Below are 26228 nucleotides of genomic sequence, written 5' to 3' on the forward strand. Positions count from 1 at the left end.
AGGTAGGTTTGGTTGCTCCAGGTATTTGCTGTGCAGGAGGACTCACAGAGGAGCTGGCTGAAACTGGGCAGCTGCATGACCCCTTTCCATGCCCTGCAAACGAGCACTCCTGTGAGGTGGTGCCAGTGAAGGCATTCATCTCAGGGGGTGGAACCAGCTGACCTTTAAGGTCCTTTCCAACCCAAACCATTCCAGTGCACAGAAATCCCAAGGGTAAGTGGAGCCTGTTGTGGTGGGGGGTAATCAGTGCTCCAGGCTTAGCTGGTGAAAGTCACTTCTGTTCCAGGGTAATTTCAGTCCTCTTTGGGACACTTGCAGTTGGGGCAGCATCAGTTTGTGCAAAGAAAGAGCACCAGGCAGCCAACCCTGACAGGGAAAAACACATACATGTCATATATTTTGAAGGTCCTTTCCCCTCACCCAAATATTACCTGTATGCAATCCTTTGTAAGATCAGCTGCTGTCCATGTTCCAAAGCAGTTTTTAAAGTAGTGGCTTTGGGTACTCATTCCTTTCCAGTGAGACCATACACAGGATACTCTGATTTATAACCAACTGAGCAGAAGACCAGGTTTAGCACTCAATTTTTACCCTGGAGTTTCACTTCAGGAGTAGAGCCCCAGAAGAAGCTGTGATGGTAATCCAGGCACACGTGCTAAAAGCTACAACACACTCCTGAACTGGCAAAAGCTTTGAAATTAATTAAACATTATCCTTCAAGAAGGATCTCCAAAGTACCACCACAGCTTTGATAGGCTACAAACTAAAAAAAAAAAGTGTTCCTTCAAAAGCAGAGAAAACTCAGAGAAACGCTGAACAGCAGTGAAAGGAGCTTGCCCTCAGTTCACAGCATCCTTGCCTCATGGGGTCTTCAATCCAGGCCTGCTCCCTTCTCAGCAATCTCAATAATCTTTCTGTGCTGGAGCACACAGCCTGGGCCCATAAAACTGATTTTCTACCCACTGCAAGGGAACTAAATCACATAATATCAGACCCATGAATTCCTGGAAGAGGTTGTAAGGGAGGTTCTGGAGTTCTCTTCCACAGAAGGAACAGGTCAATAAAGTCAAACATCTCTCTTTATTTTTGGCTTGCTGTACAGAGCAGCAGATCTTTTCTTGAGGTGCCTCTTTCTAAACTTCTACAGTTCTAAATGCGTGTAAGTTTTATTTACGTGTGTTACCATGCTAACCAAGTATCAGCTTCTAAAATGTGAATCTTATCTTCACTTAAATGTGTTTTCATCTAGCATTTCCAGCTGCATTTTCATTTCTCAATTCAAGGAAAACAGTCAGCAGTGTTACTTAGGAATGGAGCTCAAATAAAAAAGCTCCTGCTTGCTTCGCTGATTTTTCTCCTCAGCAGTGTTTCCTCAAGGATATAGTACATGCAATAATTAAATAATTAACCATTCTAAGCCAATTTTCTGCTTAAATGACCATGCATTAGATGTAACAGAGGTGAAATATAAATCTAGAGAGAAAAACATCTCAAAAGAACAGGATGACATAATTACCACCATCCTATGGATCTTGTAGCTTCATGAAGGGTTTTACAGAAACGAGTAGTGGAATGTTAGTCTGGAATTTCTTTTTTAAAGGCTGATTCAACCAGGCAACCTCACCAGCTTTTATAGACCAGTGTTGCTCTGCAGACATCAATGGAAATATATCTGCTCTGTTCCTAAAATGAAAGGAGTGATAACTCCAAGAACCTACAGCTCCTTCTATTTGAAGTGAAATGTCAACTCTCTTATTAACTTCACAAAATCCCTTCAGAAGCTAATTCAAATTTAACAGGATTATAATACTCATTTCAGGGCTTATTAGGAAAATTCCACTAACAGTATTAGTGATATTGACAGCTGATATACAGCTTAATATTTTGTTAACTCAGCTTAAATAAAATTAGGGTTTGTGGTCAGTTCTGGGATGGTCTCGGATATTTTCTAAACAGATCCTTCCAGATGAATTTTGTAAATACAAAAAGTCACTGGGATTAAAACCCAGCAGGGAAAAAAAAAAAAAGTTTTTAATTACCTTTAAATAGAGATCACTTCCTCCAAAGGCCTCAGATAGAAAGAGTCAGGAGAAATTTCATTTAATGACCTATGATTCAGTATATATGAAATTAGATATAGACCTTCCCATTCTTTCATCCAATTTATTCTAATCAATCATTCCATAGTTATTACATTTTTAAATTATACAAACAGAGAAAGAAATCAAAGAGCAGAGTTCTTTATCCCTAACAACAACAACAAAACCACCACAAAACCCCCAAAGTGCCGTAATCTCCCAAATTACCAGAAGTAAAGTTGAAAATAACAACTTCCCCAATGTGCTTTTCACCATTTGTTCTACATCCTTTGCACATTGGCTTTGCAGCCATTTCTCAATCTCACGGGCTATTATGATCTACTTTCCATTTTGTATCTCCATGGATATCTTATGATCACAAATCATGCTGCCACATCATTAACACCAAATGTTCCAATAAAGTAAAATTACCTTGTCTTTAGCCTCTAGTTTTTAATCAGCAAACGAGGTCAGCTTGACCTTCTGGAGTACCCAAAGCCCTTCTGTATTCACTTGTATCAAGCAAGAAGTCTAACTTTTTGCTTCTGAAAATCCAAACCTCCTCCACGGGGGTACTGAGTGGATCCCCGTGCTCAGTGCAACACTTAAACAGGCTGCAGCTTTAGAGTTCATTTTCTTTTCAGTACCATTATTCCTCTATTCAATGAAAAGTTGTTTTCTAAAGCAAATGAGACAATTCTGTTGATGACATCTTAATTTTAGGTCTGTTTTGTTTTTCTGACTGCAGGGGTTCAGGGTGGGATAATTCTACTGCTTCAGGCACCATGAAGCACTTTCTATCATCAAGCAACAAGTCTTAGCTAAGAAAAAAAATATATATTTTTGAACATGCTGAACATAATTATTTCACTGCCAGATATAAGGACTTCATGTTTCTCTAATTATTTTTTTTTTAGTTGTGGAGAACTGGTATTGGCCAGCCACAAGAAAATGGAAGTGATAGGACTGAAAGGGCACATCTGCTCTTAGTAAGTGGAGCAAGAAAGACCAACACTTATTTGGTCTATTTTTTAAGCTGATACTTGTGAAACGAAGGTTAGGAAAACAATTTTTGCAAGATAGGAATTCTGAAGTGTAGGAGTCCTTTAAAATATCTCTCAGGAGGCTATTCTTGGATCCCAGAGCCCCAAGGTAGAGAAATGCTCACAAGGTTTACTAGGACATCCAGCCCTAATGGAGTCAACGCCAGTTGGAAAACTTTGGTATTTTCACCATCTTTCTGTTTAAAATGCTCTTTTCTCACCCTACAACCACATCATCAATTAAGCTAATGAGGTCTGACCACACATCCTCACATCTTTGGTCCTGTTTGACAGAGCTCCTGGGATTCATTTCCATATTTTAGATTTGGATGTCATGAGTCATTCACAGTCATCATGCAACTCCTTCATTCGAATTCTGCTCCTCCCCCTCCAACACTCCTGATTCCAGCTGAAATTGTTTTTATTCCCTAAAAGAACACCCTTGAATTGTGTACTACTGAACTACATCCTATTTCAATTATTGCAGTCATTCATTCCATTTCAACAATTTTCATCTCAGAAAAGCATAGAAATACATTAAAGGAAATCCCTGACTGCCCATTACAATCATTCATAACATTATGACACAAGTTTGGTCAGCCATAAATTAAATCTGTGCTGAATTTTAGGACCGTGGAATCATGGAATGGTTTGGGTTGGAATGACCTTAAATCCCATCCATCCCACCCCCTGCCATGGCAGGAACACCTTCCACTGTCCCAGGCTGCTCCAAGCCCTGTCCAGCCTGGCCTTGGGCACTGCCAGGGATCCAGGGGCAGCCCCAGCTGCTCTGGGCACCCTGTGCAGGGCCTGCCCACCCTCCCAGGGAACAATTCCTGCCCAATATCCCATCTGACAGAGGCAAGCCACTCCCCTTGTCCTGCCACTCATTTCCTAATGAACAGCCCTTCTCCAGCTTCCCTGTAGCCCCTTCAGGTCCTGGGAGGTGCTGTGAGGTCTCCACACACCCTTCTCTTCTCCAGGCTGAATTCTGTCTCAGTTTCTGTTTATCTCAGGTTTTTAAGTCTCCTCCCCAGCAGGACTTGGATGATGGTTGAGGTTGCAATCAAATACAATTACAAATTCCTGATGGGCCAGAAATTGTTTCTTTACTCATGCTTAGAAATGGCAGAACACCAAGAGATATTTGCAGCCTGGAGGGAGATTTTGGAAGAACGGTATCGTCAATCCAAAATACACGTCCAAAGTGGAAGATCCACTCCTGCTTTAATTACAACATCATTACTTGGATGCCACACTTGGCTGGGTTGTGTCACCAAGCCATGTTTCAAGCCTTGGGAGCAGCAGACTCAGGGTGAGTACAGAATGCTGTGACTTTCATTCAGCATTCTGTACTTGAACAAAAATTAAAAGGTCATCTCTGCAGCTTCTCTGGGGAAGGACTGATCACAGCACAGCTCGGGGCATCCTGGAACAAATAGGAGCAACCTGATGTTGACAAGTTCATTTATCTTTTGGAAAATTCTACCAATGAAAATGTATCAATAAAGGGGATTGTTCATTTAAAGAAAGGCTACATGTTTTGTTTTTCAGCCAGAAGGAGTTTTGTTCATATCCAGTGACAGCAAGGAATTTAAGTGTCAAAAAATTTAAATGTTCGATTTTAGCTGTGAAAAATAAAGTTACATCACTTTGGAATCTGAAAACAACATTTCTTTTTTGGCCACTGAGTTTGAAGAGAAAGCAATGCACCCTTGACAACTTCATGGCAAACTCCAAGTCCTGCCAAGGTTAGGACTAACATCAGGGATAGATTCAGTCACAAAGCCAAATGATTTTGTGATTTGAAATTCCTTGGTTAACTCCTGTTCACTTTTCTCTTGGATTTGCTCTGGAGCATGAAGTGCCATTATCCCGGAGTCACGTAAAAAGAACAACATTTCTCAAAACTCCAGATAAAAGCCTTTTCTTAGCAAATATAACAAAAATAGCTGGATGTGTTCCCAACAAGATTCATCACTGGGATTTTTATCCGTTTATCACTGATAAAGAAAAGATCTCACAAACAACAAATTAAAATTATGCAAACTAATCCTGTATGTTCCCAGGTTACAGTAATTGCTTTTTAGCTGTAGACTCCCTGTAAAATATCTGTGAATCTTAAAAAGAAATTCTTTAGTAATCCTTAGAACTCTTTAAAATGCCCCTTTTTGACAATTTTCTTTTCTGTTTCTGATGCACATACAAGTTTGTTCCAAAAATGAATGCCTGTCAAAAAGAACACAAATGCTAAGCAGCCTTGGAACTACTCAAAAGAGCCTGTATTGCTGAAGAAAAAGAAATATCCGTTCCATTGGCAAGTTAGACTTTGTGGAGGAACTGGAATATCGAGCTGTCTGACTAACAGAAAGGAAGATGGATGACTCCTCCTGAATTAGATGCTTGAAACCTACTTCTGCTCAAAAGGGAATATAATCAATTTGGGAAAGAGTTGCCTCCAACACTGGGAACGCTTTATCATAAATAGTAGATTGCATTTGAACTTTACTTGAGTGTTTTAAAGGTATTATTAGAGCTTAACCTTCAAAATGAATAACAGTTTATTTGTGCAGTTACTCAGGGAAACAGGTTGAGATACCTACTTTAAATAATATTCCACCCTGTCCTTTACACCCCACTTTTTCTATTTATTATTAGCTGGGTTTATTACTCATTCAATTTGTCCCAGAGGCAGCGGGGTGGCACCTGAAGGGCACGGAGCAAACATGAGCTCAGATCTCCCTCTGCAGATGAGGAGCTCCAGAGGAACCATTGCTGAGCTTCCAACCTTGCCCTGTTCCTCCAGAGCCTCCAGGAGGGAGCCCAGGTGCTCCAGGAGTGTCCTTGAAGGTCACACCCTGGGAGAAGGGTGGGATCATTCATCCCAACTCTCCCCTTGGTGACTCCAGCTGAGGTTCTGAGGGCTCAGAACTTCCACCCTGTAAATTCAACAAAGATCTGGCACTAAGCCTTTTCAGAAGAAACCTGTCCAAAATATCAGATCCAAAGGGCAATCCCAGCCACGAGGTCACAAGCAGCCCAGAACACTCTGCAGCTAGTTGTAATTTTTTCCACATATTTCATCTGAAGCTATTCTGATTTTTTTTGTCTGTATTTCAGATGTAACACTGGCCAGAAGGTGAGATGCAGGTATCACAGGTTGTTAATCTTACACTGCTCTACAAACATCCCACCTGAAAAATTCCATGTTATTTACAACCAGCATTCACCCACACATGGGTTTTTCACACTGTTGATGGGGTTTTTAATAGAATAAAAGTTATCTAATAATTTCATTGCCAAAAAAATCAAAATCCATCTGTATTTTGATGCCATTTAAATGTCTCTATGAATAATCCAGCTCTATATTTCACTCCTATAAGGTCTATATCTCACTTGCTAACAACATTAAGTATAGGAAATAAATCTGAATGCTCACTTCATTTTGAACTTGGTATAGGTACATATATTATACATATATTATACATATATTCCAAAACCTTTGCCTTAGTTCTTTGTTTCAGAAACAGAGATCTAGATCAGAAGCATCAACTTTCTTACAGAGAAATAAACATTAAGTTAATAAAAATTACTAATTTTCTGTAATATTTTCCCATTGTCCTTAAATATCTTCATGCTCAGTACAAGTCATATTTAAATTACTTTAAGCACAATTATGTTTAATACCTATGGAGGTAGCACTGGTGTAAAATCAATGATAGGAAGAAGTAATTGAAAAAATGAGCTAAGTTAAGACAAATTTCAAGGACTGTTTTTGTTCACTAAATGTTCTAAAATGCTTCATTAAAGATGCATCAGAAAACAACAAATTTCTGTAATATTAAAATATGGTGCAATTTCTATGGCTGCTAAAAGTCAGCATTATTTTATATTTAAAATATAATCCATTTGCACTGAAACAATACGTTTGTAAAGTCCATGGTTTTCATACATGACCTTTCTCTTTCATGCAGAGCTCCCCTGGCCTCAGGAAAAAAACAGCATTTGCATCTTTTCTGATTTTTCACATCCACAAATTCCATCTTCAAGCTCTTAATTCATCTTTGGGGAAAAAAAATAAGCAATACAGTGTGAGAAATACTAAGTAGAGGGAGAGTCATCAACCATTGAAAAGAAGAATTTCTTGGGGATTTTACCCCCACTTCACTGTAGACCTTTCAAGGGTCCTTGGGAATATTTCACGTGTCTCTTCCTCTGAGCATATTCTCCTAAGTTTCATTTCAGTGTGCAGCCACCAAGTAAGAGCTGTTCAGGCAGTGATGCAGAAGGATGCAGCAGGGACAGCTTCCCCAATATCTCCCTGCATGAACAGGTAGGCAAGAGGAGAATGGAAAATATCAGGAATGGCAGGCACAGCTCCCCATGGCTCGATCCCAGCTAGCCTGACCTGCTGAAATGTCTGAAATGGAATCTCTGGCCACTGCACTAACTTGCCAAAGGATCACCTCTCTCCATCATTTTGAGTGTTTAAAACATTATTATTATTATTATTATTATTATTATTATTATTATTATTATTATTATTTTCTTAAAATTGTGAAGCAGTAGAGATAGCTGGAAAACCAGGGAGATAAGGATAAGCTTAGAGGCTCTGTGAGGAAAAAATAGGTTACAGCATCCCTAGTTTGATAAGCCTTTTCCTACACACTTACCAGGCTTGCTGGACAAACCCAGTCTTCCTAGAGAACTCCCAGGAGAGAAATGGAAGGCCAGGAGAATGAAAAGAGCACACACAGAACCAAAACTTCTTTAAAAAGGGAAACCTGCACAAAAACCTGCCAGCAGGGGTTCATTACCAACAGATCCATACCAAAGTGGAGAGGACAGTGGCAGAGCTCTGCAGGATCCAGCCCGTGGCCAGCACTAATCCATGCTTGGATTAATTCCTTGCATGACAGCTTTTAGCAAAGAGGCTGCAAGAAATGAGAATTCCAAAGCTCTGTGGGCAGGCAGCAGACTCCTGACTTCACCTGGGAATGACCAGTCAGGGTGTGGGCTCTGGGGAATTCCTGTGGGGCACAAAATGAGCAAGACTCAGCAGTGCCACACTGGAGAAGAAAATCCCAAAAAATGCAGAAGAGACTTGGAACAAGAGCATGGGCTGCTGAACACATCCAGTCTGAGCCCTCTGCACCATCCTTTGAGAAAGAGATGAACATGAAACACAAAACGTGACAGATCAAAACTGTGACAATGAATGGGAGCCTAAGCCTGCGGAGCAGCAACACAATTTCCAAATATATGGGAGATGAAACATAAAAAAAGACAGAAATAATCGGTTCTCCCTATTTGTAGCTGATAAAACAAGAGCTCGTGGACTGAAATTAGGTTCAGGCTGGACTTCAGCCTGTGGTCCATGGGGAAAGCTCTGCTGACAGGCTGGAGAAACAGCTGTCAAGACTATTTTAAGAACTTGCCTTCTTTGTCCTTCCCCATCCTACAGCTCTGAACTACAGAGAAAGGTTAAGCTATGATAAATGGTATCCCTGCCTCAGGGCTGGTAATGTGAATTTTATGGGTGTGTCTGTGAAAAAAGGTGATCTCTGGTTGCAGTGTAGTACTCTAACAGACTGAGGATGTTCTAGCACATGTTTTGGAAAAAATAATGAAAACTATCACGATAAGAAGTTAAAGTGTAAGAAACCAGGAGGCTGGAAAGTGATAACAGTGTTCCCAATATGAAAAATAATTTTATTTCCTAAGTATATGGATCCAGATGAACTATGTTTTAATGACATTCTCTATTCTGTTAGACGGATAAGTTGATTTTTAAAATATTTTCTGATGCTGTGCCATCTTTCTCCTCTTCCAGATCACAAGAGTGTCTTGAGAAGAGCTTTTACCTCGCTGCTAAAGTAGTTTGATGGAGATGTGTCCTTAAGAACAATGCTTTCCTTGGGGTGAAAGCGAATCCTGCTGGAGCACCACCCCATTGTCAGGGAGTGCTGGGGCTGTTCTCAACAGAGTGAGCCTAACTCTGGCCTCGGAAGGGTCAGGGCCAGAACAAACGGGTTGAAAAAACCCTCTGAAAGTTTCAGAGGCAAAAAAGACTTTCTCAACACCTCTTTGAAAAGCGGCAGGGATAATCCAAGAGATAATTATGGAATACCTGCAGTCCATTCTCTCAGGATGACAGCCTGAGGCTGGGACCTGCAGAGCCCATTCACACCACTGCTCTCAGACACAAAGACTGGCCCTCGATGAATTTCATAGGAATATTTCAAGTGAGAGTGGAACTGGAGGTGGGAACATTCATCATCACCCAGTTACAGTGTGGTAGTGGGGAAAGAAAAAGGAAAGGATGGAACTAGACATCCCTGAGAGTCCTGCTGTGGCTGCATAACTGTGTGACATTATTAGAAAGATGTCTGAAATGAGTTATGGAACTAATTAAGGAAATATAAAAGCATGGATAAAAAGTTCCTGGTTAAGTATAATTGATAGCACAAATCTAATTTGAAAGGTTAACAAGCTCTTGAAAATTGTTGAATTAAGTACAGACTGATGTTTTTAATATAATTATATACAGCTAACAGATGGTATAGTCTTTTTATTATATTGTCAGCTATTAGATTTTAACTTATAAGGCAAATAACTGAATTATACTAAAGATGCTTATGGCTATTTTAAAAGATTTTTCAGTTTTCTAATATCTGTACATACTGATCAAATGCATAATATTTACTATTTATAAAAATCTAAAAGACAAGATTTCTATAAGAATTCAGAATATTTCACTCCACCCCTTTCTAAAACAATGTTATTTTAGATCTTAATTAGAAGCTTGATTTGCTTTATTAATAAGATAACTTTAGATGTAAATATCTTTTCAGACCAAATGAGAATTAGAAGAAGATTAGGAAAACAAAGCAGCAGGGAAAAAAACTACTCTTAATTCAACAATTCTAGTTGAAAGAAGACAGTGAAAAAATAAATTTAATATGCAAGATAACGTATTAGATACACCAATTCAGAAAGATCAGGAGAGAGGTGATTACCTCATTCCTAAACCCTGCAGTCTGTATCTGATAACTACTTTATCTGGGTCCTGAAAATCCCTGAATTAAAAGCCATTACTTTGGTATTTTTAAAAAAAACTCTTCACATAAGATTCAGAGTTCTGGCTCCTGTTGTGCTACTTCCACCACAGAATAAGAAATTCTACAAACTTCTTATCAGCCCAAAATTTTAGAGAGTTGAGGACTCACAGATGAAGCATTACAATAACAAGCTATAATTCTCATTGCAGTCAATGAGATTTCAGTATCTGGGGGCACCTCCAGGGAAGCCAGAGAGGGACTTTTCATCAGGAACTTCAGTGATGAAATAAGGGGGAATGGCTTCCCAGTGCCAGAGGGCAGGGCTGGATGGGATATTGGGAATTAGGAATTGTTCCCTGGGAGGGTGGGCAGGCCCTGGCACAGGGTGCCCAGAGCAGCTGTGGCTGTCCCTGGATCCCTGGCAGTGCCCAAGGCCAGGTTTGGAGCAGCCTGGGATACTGGGAGATGTCCCATGCCCATGGGATGAGCTTTAGGGTCCCTTCCACCCCAAACTTTTCTGTAATTCTATTATTTACTAAGAAGGGGAGTCCTTTAATTTATTATTATAAGTATTAGACAAAATGGATTTAGTCCAAAGTCAATTTGGAATTTCAAGCAGGACTTATCCCAGAATCCCAAACTGGTTTGGGCTGGAAGGGACCTTAATGCCCATCTCACTCCAACTCCTGCCATGGGACACCTTCCACTAGACTGGGTTGCTCAAATCCCTACAAAGACAAGAAGTTGGACGTGAATCCCTCCTTTTGTATCAGTGCTCATCTCATCTAAATTTAGCATTTGAAAAGGTGAGCACCTCCTTGTTAAGATTCCTGTGTAATCACAGGTCTGATTGCCAGACACCTGCCAGGGCCCTTCCGAGGTGCCTGCTTGCATTCATCAGAAACAACAGAAACCCAAACAGCTCCTGAAGAGAACACATTTAAAACAGCTCAGTCAGATGGAGAAATGAGGATGATATCCACATTTCAGAGCAGCCTAAGTCAGAAAAAATGTGCCCATATTCCCCACACTCATCAATATCAGTTTCCTTGGGGAGGGAACAGAAAGCAGCACTTCCACAAACACCTCCCAGCTGTGCTTTCATTTTGAATTCTGCAGGCTAATGCTCATCCCTAGCAATAACCAAAGGCTCTGCTGGCATGGCCTGTGAAGAACCCAGGAATGGCTGCTGTTGAGGCCATAAAAATGGATAGCCTGAGCTTGATGGCTCTTGAAATAATCACCCAGCTTCAGCTGGTGGAGGAAATGAGGGATGGGAAACACTCCTTTGAGCTAAGAGTAAATAACTGACCTGGACAAGTTCAGGCATCCTGCAGTCTCAACTTAATGAATTCATTGGACCCTTGACTAGAGTGAAATAAATAAAACATTGCACTTTCTCACTTGTGGCTTGCCTTAAAACAGTCACAAAACAATTGTTTTGCCGCTTGAAGGAAATTAAAAGTCATCTAAAAGTTTATGGGGGTTAACAGCTGATTACAATCAAAAATCTGGTACAAGAGTGGATTCAATTGTACTGTTTGCCACTCTTGTGGTCCTTGTCAAAAGACTGGATTTATGTCAGCCTTTCTGTCCTTTTTACAGCCTTTGTCACAACAAAGAGGCATTGCAGTTTTACAGCCCTATTTTTTCTCTCAAATATAACAGTAAACAATATTCCTTTGATGTTTTAAGTGTTCTATAATTTTACTGAATGGTCCTTCTTATTCTCCCTTTTATATTCTCAAAACTGATGAAGAAGTGATGAAACAGCCAACAAAATAAAATACAGAATTGTGAAGAGCTTAAAGTAATGAGCCTGGCTACTGTCTCTCATGGGGCAGGCAGGGCATAAAGATTTGTTTCACTTTTGATCATTTTTGTCATAACTTTCTTGTGAGGTAACACCACACAACAAGCTCACACAGAAACTACAGATCATACAGAGAATCACCAGTTCCCAACCTAAATAGCAGGTAAGTCAGAGTGGATTCCATATCCCTTAGCAAGTGCTCAGCAAGCCACAGGTGCTCCTGACTCCCTCTGGGCACACACGTGTAGCTGTGGCTCCAGACAAATCCCAAATGAGCTGCTCCCTTGCAGAGGAGATGAAAAATCCAAATTTGTCACGCTGCTTAATACACCCCTGGAAGGGATTGTGAGCCTGTGGTAACAGGGGGAGTGTAAGGAACCACTCTGCAGAGCATTGGTGGTGCCCTGACATGAACTGAGGATGAAATAACTCAGTAAGGTCTCAGTGGGGAAAGCAAGACACAGCACAGGTAGGGATCCTTGTGTGGCAAATCCTTTGCACAGGCTCTGCAGCTGTTCTGGGGGGTTCTCTGTGCTCTCAGACTGGGGCAGCAGGGTCACAGGGACAGTCAGTGTGGCATGCAGGCAGTGCAGACAGGGAATGGGACAGAGCAGAGGGAACAGAGCCACTGCCTGCAGCTTCACCCCCTGCACCGGGATCCCTTCACCTGCAGCTGCATTCCTGCCTGGAATGTGGGGCCAGGTGCCTGCAGACACTGGGATCAGTGAGGAAAGCACCTCAGCTGGCATCATCAGAGGCAATCACATCACTGAAACTTTCCTGGTACCCAAATTAGTTCTTTGAGTCCATCTTCATCTGAATTCTTTTCCCTTAAATGTGAACCTTTTGGGTGTTCTGTGTTGGCCACAGCTCCACGGACTCGAATTTCAGTCTACACTTTGAACACCTGAAGATGGAAACCTGGGCAGGTGTGGAGAAGATGTGGAGGGGGAGGGTCACCTCCCAGCACTGCAGAGTCCTGCTTTGCCTGGGTCCTTGTCTGGAAGCTGCCCTGACCTCTGATCACCTCCACCTCCCTCCTCAAACCTTCTGGGGGCTCAGCAATCCCACTGGAACCTGGGGGATCAGGTCCTCTTCTTATTCATCTCATGGGAGCAATTTCTTGTTGCAGTAAGATAGAAAAATTATAAAGAAAGGCCTCATAAAATCAGGCCTGCTTTGTGAGATCAGTGGCTGGCCTGTCAAGCTGGCACTTTGCAAGCTCCCATGTGAAAGGAGTCCTTGTGTGAACAGTTTGTTAACATAACAATCTATTCCTGGGTGAAAAACAACCAGCACCTGTATAAACATTAAATCCATCCCATGAGAATCAGTGAAAAAATACATAAACAATTTAACAGTAGAGAGATTTGATGGACAAGTAAAATACATTTTACTAACCAATAGAGTAATTGGCAAGAAAGCTACTAACCAACTGGAGTCACACACCAGGTCTGTAAAACTGTGTAACATGAGTTATGTGAATAAAGAATGGGCTTTCTCCTGCATGAAGAAAATGGAGTCTGTGTGATTCATTCTGATAATTTCTGTTGTTTATCAGGTCCTTGAAAATTCAGTGTGTGCCAAGATGCCAGGTTTCTGGTACTTGATGCTGAGCCTGAGGTGAGGGGAGCCACAAAAAGGGTTTTCCATAGAGGCCTGAATGTCTCAGCCTTATTCCTGCTCCTCCTTGGGAAGCCACAATGTTCTCCAGAGTGAAAATATTCCCCACAAGAATAAGCTTTGGGCCTGGGCTAAGAGTAGAAGCTCTCCCTCAGGGACTCAGTGCCACAAAGAATTTGAACACATGCAGAACATTTAAGGGTAGAATATTAAACTTTTTGCTGCATCATCTCAAAAGTGGCATAAGTTAACAAGAAGCAAAGTAAGAGCGTATAGAAACACCTCTCGTGTGAAATCCTGCTTTAGGACTCAGCTGCAAAAAACATCAACATTTAGAGGAGCTCAAAAATAGCTAGTGGAGAGGGTTGTTGCTTTTTTGAGTGTTGATGCCTTTCCATTGCTTTGATTTTACTGGGCAATACAAAGAAGCATAGAAATAACTCCTTGACATAAACACACATTCTAATATTAAGTAGCTTTTGGAATGCTGTCCCACCAAGCAGTGTTTTCTGAGAGGGAAGGCAGGTGCACACAAATTCCTGTGTGAGAAGCTGCCTGACAGGGCTCTCAGAAGAAAGGATCAGAGGAGTTCACACGCAGCTCAAGGCAAAACACACTGGCTATAAAAGACCATGGAAGTCAGCAAGCACTTGAAGAATTAGAAACACCTTTTGACCAAGGAAAATTGAAGGGCAAACATGATTTCATGGACTGAAAAGGGATTCAGATGACTTTCAGTGGAACTTGAGAGGGACAAACTGATTTCAAGCTATCACAGATCAACAGACAGCTCTGAGATGTTCCTGCTGGAACCTTCCCAGATGTCCAGGAAGGGCAAAGGACCCTGGCTTAGCAGGCTCTGAACAACAGCCAACCTCTCATCCCTCTGGAATCCAAGCAGGCAGAGTGGAAAAGCAGGGCAATAATCTATAAATTATGTGGGTGATTTCTTAAAAATTCTTTTTAAAGGAAGAAAAAATTCACATAATGCAAGAATATGTAGAACATGAACACCAAAGGATGAGTGAAAAGGGAGAGAAAGCATTAACAGACACCAAAGTAAAAGGGCGATGGACAATGAGATTAGTCCGGGGTCTAGATTTGATTTCTTTAATGCATTGGAAAAGGCTGGAGAAATATATAATTTTTGTAAAGCAACATAGTGCACTGTAAGAAGAGAACAGAGAACTAGAAACAATGGATAGGCTGTGGAGAGATAGCAGGAAAATAATGGCTATCATTATAGGGATGCAAGGAAGGGGGAAAGACTAGACATACAGGAGGAGGTGAGCTGTGTATATATATCTATCTACCCATCAAAACATTATGCTCAGTACATGCACACAGTGAAATATATATTAAGCCAATAATGCTAAATTAAATTTTTAATTATTAATCTTATCACCCAACATGGAGAATAGCTAACAAGGTCATGAGGAAGTTCCACTTCTAACTTAAAAAAACAAATAAAACCAGACTATAAACAAAACAACCCAAAACAAACAAACAAACAACAAAACTCCTGAAAAACTAGGAGCACTAATATCCAAAATGAACTTAAAATCTCAGGGTGTAAATGAACTCCAAAATTCAAAATCCTCTAAAACCTTTCTATAGAGAAGCAGAAAGAACTTCTTCAGGAGGCTTCTAGCCCTAAGTGGGTGATAATCAGCCCTAAAGAGATAATAGCTATACTCTGGAGGGAAAATAAGCAGCATAAGAAAGCTACATTTTAGAGATAGACTGTAAAAATAATTAGAGAAAGGCCCTAAATCAAATGTTTTCCACACAGTGACAAGTGCTTTCAGTCCTATAAACAGAATATAAAAAAGGACAAGACATTAAGATGCTACAGAATGGATTTAATTTTTTTTAAATTTATTTTTGAGTTAACATTTTCCTTTGGCTTTCAGTAGGGGAAAAAGTGAATATTCTAAGGCAAAAAATCACACTGTCTAATAGGAACAAAGTACTGAAAAGGAGGCTGCCACTGTCAAAAAACCCCCAGAGATGAAAGGATTTAATGTGCTTACACTGCAAGGACCTGAGAGTCCATCCTGCAGGGCAGGAAGCGCCGAGGGATGAAATGCAAGTGAAATAGGAGAGGCCTCCATCAAATGGAGGTGAGGCACTGCCTGGCCAAAGAGGAGTTGAAGCACACTCAGACTCCAGAGACAGAGCAAAAGGGGACCCCAAATTGCAGCAGCTCTGTTGGTTTCATCTCCATGATGCTCCAGGCTCTTGGACATGTTCTGGAAAAGGGCAATGGAGGCCCTGGAGGCCACAGAGCAGGGACACGGGGCTGGGATGGCAGAGGGAGCCTGGCACAGCAACCAGCCCGAGCTTCCAGGGAGCAACGCCGACCTGGTGTGAGGTGTGGGGTGTGGGGTGTTGAAACGTAAATTTAAGAAATTTAGAGATTTTAGAGGAGCTAAGATTTTAGTTAGAAATAAGCCTTACTAGAGTTAATTAAAATAATAATAACAAATGAGTAGGCCTAGATTCAGTAAGGAGTTAGTAGTTAACTAATAACTGATTGCTTGTCAGCACAATGTTTAGTTAGCTGGGTTTATAATGAAGAATATAAAAACTGACAAATAGCTTTTAGGAACATCAGACAATTGTGGGCCTCCTCTGTTCTCAAACCAACTGAAGACAAGGAATGGGAGTTCTACCAAGAGTTCATTTGTCATATTGGCATTGAAAAGGCAGAAAGGTCAGAAAGAGGAAGACTTCATTGACTTCCTCATTTTGGGACTCCTCCCCACGAAAGGGACACCGACCCATTTCATGGCAAAAATGCCAGCTGCTAACAACTGCAGCTGTGCTCAGTGTACAGAGGGGAGGTGAAAGAAATCCAAGCACGGTGCTGGCAAAGGACAGATGGGTAAACTGGCACCAGAGGAGCCTTGTAGGGACAGCTGAACCCCTCCAGCCCTGTTCTTTCTCTTCTCAAACACTTTACAGCAATAATTTAATCCTAAATGCCTCTCCTGACATGGAGCACACTGAAATGTGTGTTGCTGTGTGTCAGTTTGGTAACCAGAGCACACACAGCTGCAATAACACATTTTGACAAATCTGGGGGGTGGGGAGTGAAGGTTGTGTGTTTTATCTCTATATAATCAGAGGGAGGAAAAAAAAAAACCTCTCAGTGGATAAGCTCAACAAGAGTCATAGGAGCACAGGATTATTCAGCTCAGAAGGGACTTCAGAAGGTTTCAACTCCAGCCTCCTGCCCATGGCAGGGTCAGCTGCATGAGGTTCAGTTCACACTACACTTCTTAGCAACCTGTTCCACTGATTAAAGATCTGATTGCAGGAAAAGCTTTTCCTTATATCCAGATGGAAACAACCCAGTGCACTCCCAGACCTTACAAAACACAACCAAACTATGCAAGTGAATTTAGCAGAAAGAGACTGTAAGTAATTATTTAATGGTTGCCTCAGCTCAGACTTGTCTCTTTTATGAACTATTGATTTCACTACAGAATAGTCTTAAACCTGCCAAGTAGAAGAGTTCAGGTAAAGCATATTTACTGCACTGAGTTGGCTCCTGCCATTACTGAATCTTTGACACCTGTTTGGGAACCCAAACAGGTCAAACCCAAATCCTTTCCTTTAATTCTCATGCACACATTCTGTCCCACTTTCCTTCCAGAAGCCTCAAGGACAGTCCCCTTCTCAAGATGCTCAGAAATGTGAAAGCAGTAGAGAATGAGATACGGGTGAGGGGAAGGAGAGCAGAAGCAGGGTGTGAGCTGCTGCAGCTTGCTGGAGGCAGTGTGACAGAAATGGGTCTCCAGGATGGACATCAGTGTGCTCAGTCCTTGCAGGGACATTCCAGGAGGTCACACCCTGCTCTGGAGCTGGCAGGGCAGGGCAGAGGATGAGCTGGCATCACCTTCCTCTCCTGAAACACCAATTTAATCTGATCCAGCAAAGGATACTTTAAAAAAAATACAGATTTATGCAAACAGAGGACAGCAAAGATTTTTCTAATCTTGGCCTGGAAATGTATTTTGAAATAGAAACCATCCATTACCCACTTTGTACAGGCTGTAGGGCTCAGCACAGGAGTGAATAAACAGGATTATACTTCCAAGAGAAAATATATTCTATCAGTATAACTCAGTATTTGTTGCTAGTTCAAATATCTGTCTCGATTTTCATGAACAAATCACTGATAAAAAGTTGTAAAGCATCCTTGTAATCTTTCCAAATTTTAGTCTTTAAAAAAATACCAATGAGTATTTCCCAGATATCTCTTGGTAGATTGATGTAATGAAGAAATTTAAAATTCCTTGAAGACTCTTTTTTCCTTTCCAGGAAATTCCTAAATTATTTCACAGTGTTGCAAGTATCTCCTTAAAAGACACAGGATTCCTTAATTTCCAAGAAAGGATGTAGACCTCATCCCATCTGAAGATAACTGTTATTTGGGGTATGTATCCTACCACTCTGGCAAGAAATACTTCAAGATAATGAAATTAAGTTTAACTCATGAGCACTGCTGTTCTAGCTTTTTACAGTGATCCCAGACCAGCAGATCAACAGATTTTAGCTTTAATGAATGGATATTTGCTGATCCTACAAACACTTCTCTGAGGAGTTCTACAGTTACTCCAAATGGTATTCTTTCATTTTCCTGTTCATCCTACTGGTACCTTAAAGGAGCCACTGCTTTTGTTTACCTTCATTTCAGCTTTTTGTTTGTTTAATTGCCACATCTGAAATTCTGTTTTGTAAATCAATCTCTTCTTTCAAGTGCTGATTAAGAGCAAACACTCAAACAAACACAGACACAAACAAGAGGAGTTTCCCATCCTGGTGCCCAGAAGCTGCACACTCTTTTACTGTGGGTGATTTTGGATATTTTCAGCTACCGAACACAATCAGTTTGAACAGATGTGGATTTTGTTTTGGGTTGATCCTCTGGAGGAATGTTATCTTCAAAGACTGAAAAACACCTTCCAGGGATGGTGATTTACTGAGGGTCTTGGTGCTTTTCAAAGGTACAACCTGAAAGCACAACTCTTGCAATAGTATATTTTATTTCTCAAAAAAATTTGGTATGAAGTTTAACTTCTGGCGACTTGGGCAAAGCTGACCAAAAGTATCCACCACAAAATGAATGTGCACTGTTGGAGGGCACCAGGAATTTCCTCCCTTTTATAATTCAGCAGCAATTTCCTCCGTGTTTTTACATATTCTCTGACCAAATTACTAATTTATACTAAGTGGATCTAACAGAGTTGAAAATGTTGGGCAATATTTGTTTCCAGCCAGTAACTCTTGAAGACCTTAAAATTCTACGACTCTCTAACCCATAAGAATTTCTAATTATTTTCTCTTTTCATCCTATCCCTCAAGAGGGATTACAATTCTGAAACTTGTAAAACACAGTAAATAAAGGCTGAAGAATTGGCTCTTTGGGACCAGAATCACATTTGGGGAATTTACAACCATTTCCAAATGTCAAGAGAGGCTTTTAGGCATGGAAGGCAAAAAGCCAAGAGAATTAACCCTTGGAATGAGTCTGTGCTGTTTATTTATCTTATATCTCATTGTTTTGGGTGGGTGATAATGTGTAACAGCAACACAGTTCACAGTTTATACCTGGGACCTTTTAAAAAGCAGCAGAAATCTCACTGCCTGGTGATCTTGATCATCCAGTGCTTCCAGATTTCTCTTCTGCCACTTTTTATCCTTTTTGGGCAACATCAGGCTCTCCATTTCCTCTGCTGGGCTGAGTGAGGAGAAACGAGGCTGTCTGGTGTTTTACCTTTGGGTTCAGAAACAACTTCCACTGAGATTAAGTGACAATCCCACATCTAAGATTAAATGCTTGGTTTATAGCCCCAAATACCTCAATTTTAAATAAGCGTAGCCCAGGACAAAATGTGCAGAGCCAGGGCAGACACACAGATAAATCATAAATCAGTGTGGGCATTTCTAAGTCTATAGGGTACAGAAAACAAAGGCCAGCAAAGGAAGCTCTTGAAATAACATTGTGCTGGCTTGGGGTTGTTTTTTGTTTGCTTTTTTGTTTGTTTTATTTTTAAATCTGGCTCAGTGCAAGATCTGTGATTCTTTACAGCTGTCATATGCTATTGTGGCACAGGGTGATTCATTCTAAAGCAGTGTAAAGGAGACAGCAAGAAAGACATGCCTTAACTCGATTTCCAGTATCATGAATCCATGGAATAGTCTCAGTAAATTCCTGTCATAAACATTAAAATAAAATGAAGATGCTGGGCATATTTGATATATGTTCAATATACTATCCAGCGAAGCTTAAAATAATGTGTTTTAAAAAGTAATGAGAACTTAATTCCCAAAGAAACAATGGACAGGACATGCAGAAATCCTATAGCTGGAATCTCTGGAATCCCACACAGTAGTCCTTCATGGATAAGGAGAGACAGATGAAAGTGACTGGGAATCAAAACTTTCAGTACCTGGAGACTGAAAAGATCATCATGTTCTGCAGCAGCTTCTGTGCAAGCAGTGGCTAAAAAATCAGAAAGGTGAGAGAGGGATGGGAAAGATGAGAGAGATGTTTGAGGGAGAGAGAACCAAGTCCTATACTGTTATGACAGAGATGGGAATGAAAAGGGGGAATAGGGTGGGGTTTTTTTTCATTTTGCTTTAGGTTTTTTTTGCTGCACCTTCCAATGCTAGAAGCAGTTGGCATCCAGCAAAGCTGAAAATAACAGGCTCAGAAAAATCAAATCTGGGTAGGTTCCCCACACAATGTGTGGCTGAGCCAAAGAAGTGGGCAGTAAAAGGAGACTGGACAAATGAAAAGGACAAGTGGAGTGGACAATGTCCCAGGAAAATCCCAGGGGCACAAACAGTTTCAGGGAGACTCTTCCAGGCAAATGCTCCTAAATGTTTGCTGTGCTCTTACCCCCATCCTGCTGGGCACTGCCAAAGGCAGGACTGAGCTGCTCCACACAGCAGCCCTGGCACTCCCAGCACAGCTGGCACACCCAGCATGCCAAGGAAATGTGACCTGGTGGCACTCTGCTGCTGGGCTTTGTTCCCTGACCCTGTTCCCTGCTCCAGGCTCTCTCCTCAGGGCTGGCAAAGGCTGTCAGCAGCTAAAAGAGACCCCTAAGCACAGAACCACCCCCAGGATCTCTGCCAACTGCAGAGCTTGAGAGAGCTCAGGGAGTTCTTCAAGCTTTTACCTTCAGGGTAGCCCATCCCATGGATTTTTCTCTGCTGTCACACAAGAAAAAATTGTCTCCAGCATCCAGCTTAGCTCCTGCTAAATCCTTGTCTTAGGGATTTACTGGAAGTTCCACCACCTGCTTTGAAAGATTGGATGCATTTGATTATTGGTTTTGATGCTTGTACAACAGTAGCTGTAAAGAATCTCAGCACCTGAAATTCCACCCTGGCTAGCCTGGATTCTCCAGATAGAAGGCATGGGGTAGGTGGGGGAAATAACACAAATCCCCAAAGCCAATGGAAAATATTTACAGAGGTCATAATAATCATCAAGTCAACTCCTTTTTCTTTTTGTTCTTTTTCTTCTTTTTCTAAAGGACTTGCCAGTCTGTGGTTGTTGTGTAAAGAACTCCCAGCAAGGCAATGGTGTGAGCTCTGCTGAGCTGCCCAGGCAGAATGCAGTTGTGGTCCTGTGCAGAAGCAGCTCAGGTTTGAAGTTCCTGGCAGCAGTGATAACTTGAAGAACTACTTGAATATTGAGTTTTTAATCTTGTTGTTCATGCTTTTGGAAAGTGAAAGCTAAAATCATTTTGAGTGAAAAATGAAAAGGTAGCTCAATTCACGGTATTAAAATGTAGCATCATGGTTTACAGGTTTCTTATTCTTTTGGTGTAAACAATTCAGCAAATACAACAAAATAACAAAGTTATTAAATGCTGACATGCCATAAATCTGCATTTTTTTCTCCACAAAACCAGTATTTCTCCCAAGAATATCACCTGGGTGTATTCTCCAAAGACAAAATGTTCTGGTAATCAGCTGGGTGTCTTCTCACCTCTGGTCCCCCTGTCTCCAGGGCTGTTTTTCCTTTCACCTCCATAGTGCCCAGCACAATTTGATGACAAGGAAATATTTTTCCATTATGTCTTGCATTGGTGCTGCTGTGACTGAGCTGCTTTTTCCGTGCCCACATCTGCTTATTTTGATGCATTAGGGTCACCAGAGATTGTCTGTGACTCAGGTCTGCTTGTGTACATCACAACCTTGTCCCAGTTCCCCAAGGAACATTGTTGCTAAGGCATGAGAAAGGGTATGAGCTAAAGAAATGGAAGATGAGAAAAGCACTGACTGTCATGAAAAAATTCAACTTCTGCCCCATCAAAAACATAAGGATTTGGTGTCTTCAAGGAGCTCCAGAAACTGAGATTGAAATTTTACCAGAGGGTAAAGTACTTCATACTTTTGTCTTAGAAATAAACAAGAACTAGTGATTACATCAAGCAAAAAGTGCTTTTCTCCTGTTTGATAAACTTTTTTCTTCCTTGTTGAGTGAAATCATCCACAGGGAGAAAGCGAATGCAAAAGAACAAAAATAAAAAAAGACAGTGAAAAATATAAGTGGAGGACATTCTTGAGACAGAGCTGTCTCTGAAGTACTTTTGGAGAGCATTACTTTTATTTAATACAGAGGAATCTGATTTCACTCCATCACAGACCATCCATTCAACAAAGTAATTCTTACTTGTCTTGATTTTTCCTGACTGTATTTCTTATTTTGCTGGTAATTCTTCCTCTACCAAGCAGTCTGGAACCAGATGCTTCTATTTCCAAGTTCCAAGTCATTTCAGGCTGTGTCATGTCTGTACACTTTTCAGAAACAAAGTAAATCTCAGATTAAAAAAAAAAATAATAAAAGCCCACAAGCAAGACATTGAGAAAACCACAAGAAAAGAATGAATTCCAGTCAAGGATGTACCTTCAGATTCAGCAGTTTGTTCTCTTAATCATTTTTACTCAACTGGCAATATCAAGATGAATACCTGCTTTCTCTTAATGCTCTCTCCTCCCGAGAACACTGTCACTCTGCAAACCACCAGACTAAATAATGCTTTTCTAAGTTGAGGAGGCTTAAAGAGTCCAGGAAGACAACAGCAACAAATTCTGAGGAACAGCACTGCTGGCTGGAATATAAAAAGCAAAGCAGACAGCCTCAATGGCAGCCATAAAATACAAATAACCCTGGATTTACCCAGATAAAGATATTTGAGAAAGGCACATACCAGGCCTGTCATTTAGATTTCTGTTCCCTTTCTTTTAATATCTTCCAGAAAACCTTTTATTTACCCACATTTTCACACATTTCTTTCTTTAAAATAGTATTCTGGAGGGGAGTGGGGTTTGAGATCAGTGTTCAAAACCCATGTGTGGCTTGGGTGTAGTGCATGTGCAGAGCACAGACCAGTGCTATGTTAACCAGCATTATAGATATTAATTAAGAAGATAACGAGTTCTTACCCACCTGCCAATCAATAGAAGTCATCATCCTCATGAAATGAAAAGCCTTTCTGGACAGGACCAAACTAAACCAGGAAATTAATTCTGCTGCAGATCATGTCACTTCTCTGCAGGAAGAACCTCTCAGATCTGCAGCATCTTCTGTGCTTGACTGACTCTTTAGTAGAGCTTACATCCAGAACACAACATAAACCCACAGCAAATATGCTCAAAAAAAAAAAAAAAAAATCGCCTCAGTTAATTTTTCCCTCCTAAAAGCACAATCTTCTATCAATCAGCATCTGATCTTTTATCTGTCAACCTTTCAACTTATCAACTCTTCTCATTTGCTTCAATTTCTCTTAGTATTTACTTTTCTCTTAATACTTCTTTTTTGCTAATTTAAGTGAAAAAACATACTGACAAAGCAGATTTTCATATAATCATAGGCTATCTCGAGTTGGAAGGGATCCACAATGAACTTTTTGGCAAATTTAGTGGAAGGTGTCCCTGTCCCTGTCCCTGTGGAACAGGACAGGTTTAAGATCCCTTCCAAACCAAACCATTCCTGATTCTGTGATTCTGGTAATTACAGTGAAGAGAATAAAGAGGTAAATTTACTTAAAGTTACTTTCTTTATAAAGAGAATAAATTTACTTTCCTACCCAAACCCTGGCCCAGACTTCAGGAAACTCCAACCAGAATGTGAGAGAACTGAACATAAACAGGTGAAGCTGCAAAATACTTTTCTGACCAGCTTTATGTTCCAACTCTGCCATTATTGGCATACAAGAGAAGGAGATTTGATTAATAAAGTTCCCTGTGCTTTCCACCAGGTGCATGGGAAGGTTTGGGAGCTGCACACACACTGCTCCTTCTCTCCTGCAAAGCCCTGAAGGTCTAAGCACTGTGAGATGAGAACTCAGTGAGATGAGACCTGACCTTTGTCAATCCTTCGGAGCACTGCAGTTCAGACCTGGAGCACAGAATGCTGAGTGTGTCTGGTTTGCAAAGCCCTTTCTGGGCTGCCTGGGACACCCAAATGTCAGAACTGGGAGCTCTGAACACCCTGTTTGGCACATACACGTGGGAACTGCCTCGTGTCTCATGTACAAGCACAGCTCAGCACCCAGACTGTTCCCTCAGCTCCTCCGTGACAGGCGTGAAACCGAAATTAAAGAGAGGCAGAGCTGGAACCAAATATTCCAAATGCTCCCTCTTACCACTTCATCATCAGCAAAATGCTTCCACCCATAATTGTTCTCATTACAGCAAGAAAAAAACAATGCTGAGTTTGGCATGCAAGGGATGGCATCTCTGTGGCTGAACTGAGAGTGCAGCACAGGCATGTTCTTCCAATTGGAGTCAACAATTATTCCACACATGGGAGAGGATAGAGCTGAAAATAAATAGAAGGAAGTGACAATCTGCCAAGTGGTGTGTAAACATGATGGCAGCCTGAAAAGATTCCTAAAGATATTATTTTACTGACATTTTGTCTTCAAAGCATTTTCCTTACCTTTAAAAGATGCAGTCTGTATTTCCTTGATCAAAATTACTCATTTACTCATCAGGAAGAATTTATATTATGCATATTTTGCCCTTCAAACAATGAAAATATGCCTTTAATTGTTAATTATTTTTGCTCAGATTTCATGGCTATGTTTGGTGCTAGGATTTGTCTGTCTCTAGTTCATTTAGATCGCTGTGAAGTCTCTGGCACCTGGAGTTCACACCAATTGCAATGTCAGCTTGGAAACAGCCTCTGCTCCTCCCTGAGTGGCCAATGGTTCTGAAAAAAGGAGCACTCCTGGACAAAGTGACCTCCTGCCCAGCCACAGCATGAGTTGAGGAAGGACACTTTGGACATTTTCAGTCATCATTTGCATTTTTAAGTTGGATTTTAGAAATCAGTTTCCATCTTGGGCTTCCTTCCCTCCCCTTGTCCCACGTACATGAGGAAGCTCCGAGCCAGATTCGCCGGCTCCCTCGCACACGTTGTTTCCCTGTCTCCTGTCACAGCCACAGAAGCAGGAGCAGATGTTGGTAGAACATTCCTGAGTGTCGTTCTGGGGTGTGCAGCCAGACATTTGTCAGGCTGCTCTGATTTCCTGAGGACTGCGAGGAAAGTTCTGCTGGATAATTCCCATCTGCGACTCTGAGCTGCTCCTGCCAAATCCACCTCAAGCCTCCAAGGAAGATTTCCTCCTCCAGATTTTTGCTCAAGGCTACTTTTTATTAATTTTCTTCAAGAAATCTTCTGGCTTTTTTTTTTGTTGTTGTTGTTGAAGCCACATTCTTTGCCACCTTAGTGTGTACAAGTGCTGCTTAAGCCAGCAAAATCACAAAGATTTCAGTAAAAGAATTTTCTATCCTCCCACAGCTGAAGAAACATCATAATTTAAACATATTATATTCATGTCAGATGCAAACTTCCTTTTTGGTCTAAGTGCCTTCAAACCATTTTCTAAAGGACTTCTGGAAACAGCAAATCACTTTTTTTTGCATTTATACATAAAAGATTAACACATTTTTTGCAATGCCTTAAAACACCTTTCAATTTCCAAGTGTACTTTGTTTTGTCTACCCACTCCATATTTGAATTAGTAAATAAAGTTCAATTAAAGTCTTATTGCTGAATATTACTTTTGAGTAGAATAAAATAAAGTTTTGCATGAGATTGGAAATGTTTCTAGATTTAGAGGAATTATTATGTTAAATGGATTAAGGCATTGTCTCAAAACTAAAGGAAGGTTTACACATGCTTTCTTCATTACTAAAATTATGTTTTATGCACAGGACAGGAATTAGGTGGTTATTTTCTGCAGGAGAAAAAAAAAAAAAAAAAAAAAAGCCAATTCCCCCACTCATTTTCTATAGGAATCTTACCTAGACGTTAAACTTTTGGTAAGTGATGCATTCAGCTTATCTCTGTGAGTGAGGGAGACGCCCAAGCTGTGGCCTTGGATAAACATCACACAGCTGGGAACAGCGGGAGCACACGGACCTGATTTTGCAGGGCTCGCCGGGTTTTCTTCCCAACACCTGGCTGGTTCGCGGGTGCTTTACCGGGATCTAAGGCAGAGGCTGGGAAGGCCCTTGGCGGGTGGGCTGTGCCCCGCGGGGGAAGCCCAGCCGAGGATGTTCGTGGCTCCAT

The 26228-nt window shown here is 41.0% G+C and overlaps 1 long non-coding RNA gene across 3 annotated transcripts in view; it reads right to left on the bottom strand.

The window, feature by feature from the left end:
- The window catches only part of LOC144246565 (uncharacterized), a 538094-nt gene that overhangs the window by 74371 nt on the left and 437495 nt on the right, over positions 1-26228 (bottom strand). For all 3 annotated transcript variants that reach the window (XR_014956250.1, XR_014956249.1, XR_014956251.1), the window contains one exon: positions 1-26228. This exon is cut by the window's right edge and continues 7057 nt beyond it. This is a non-coding gene — a long non-coding RNA (uncharacterized LOC144246565).

The sequence above is a fragment of the Lonchura striata genome, chromosome 6 (assembly GCF_050655825.1).
Source record: "Lonchura striata isolate lonStrDom1 chromosome 6, ASM5065582v1, whole genome shotgun sequence".
Lineage (NCBI taxonomy): Eukaryota > Metazoa > Chordata > Aves > Passeriformes > Estrildidae > Lonchura > Lonchura striata.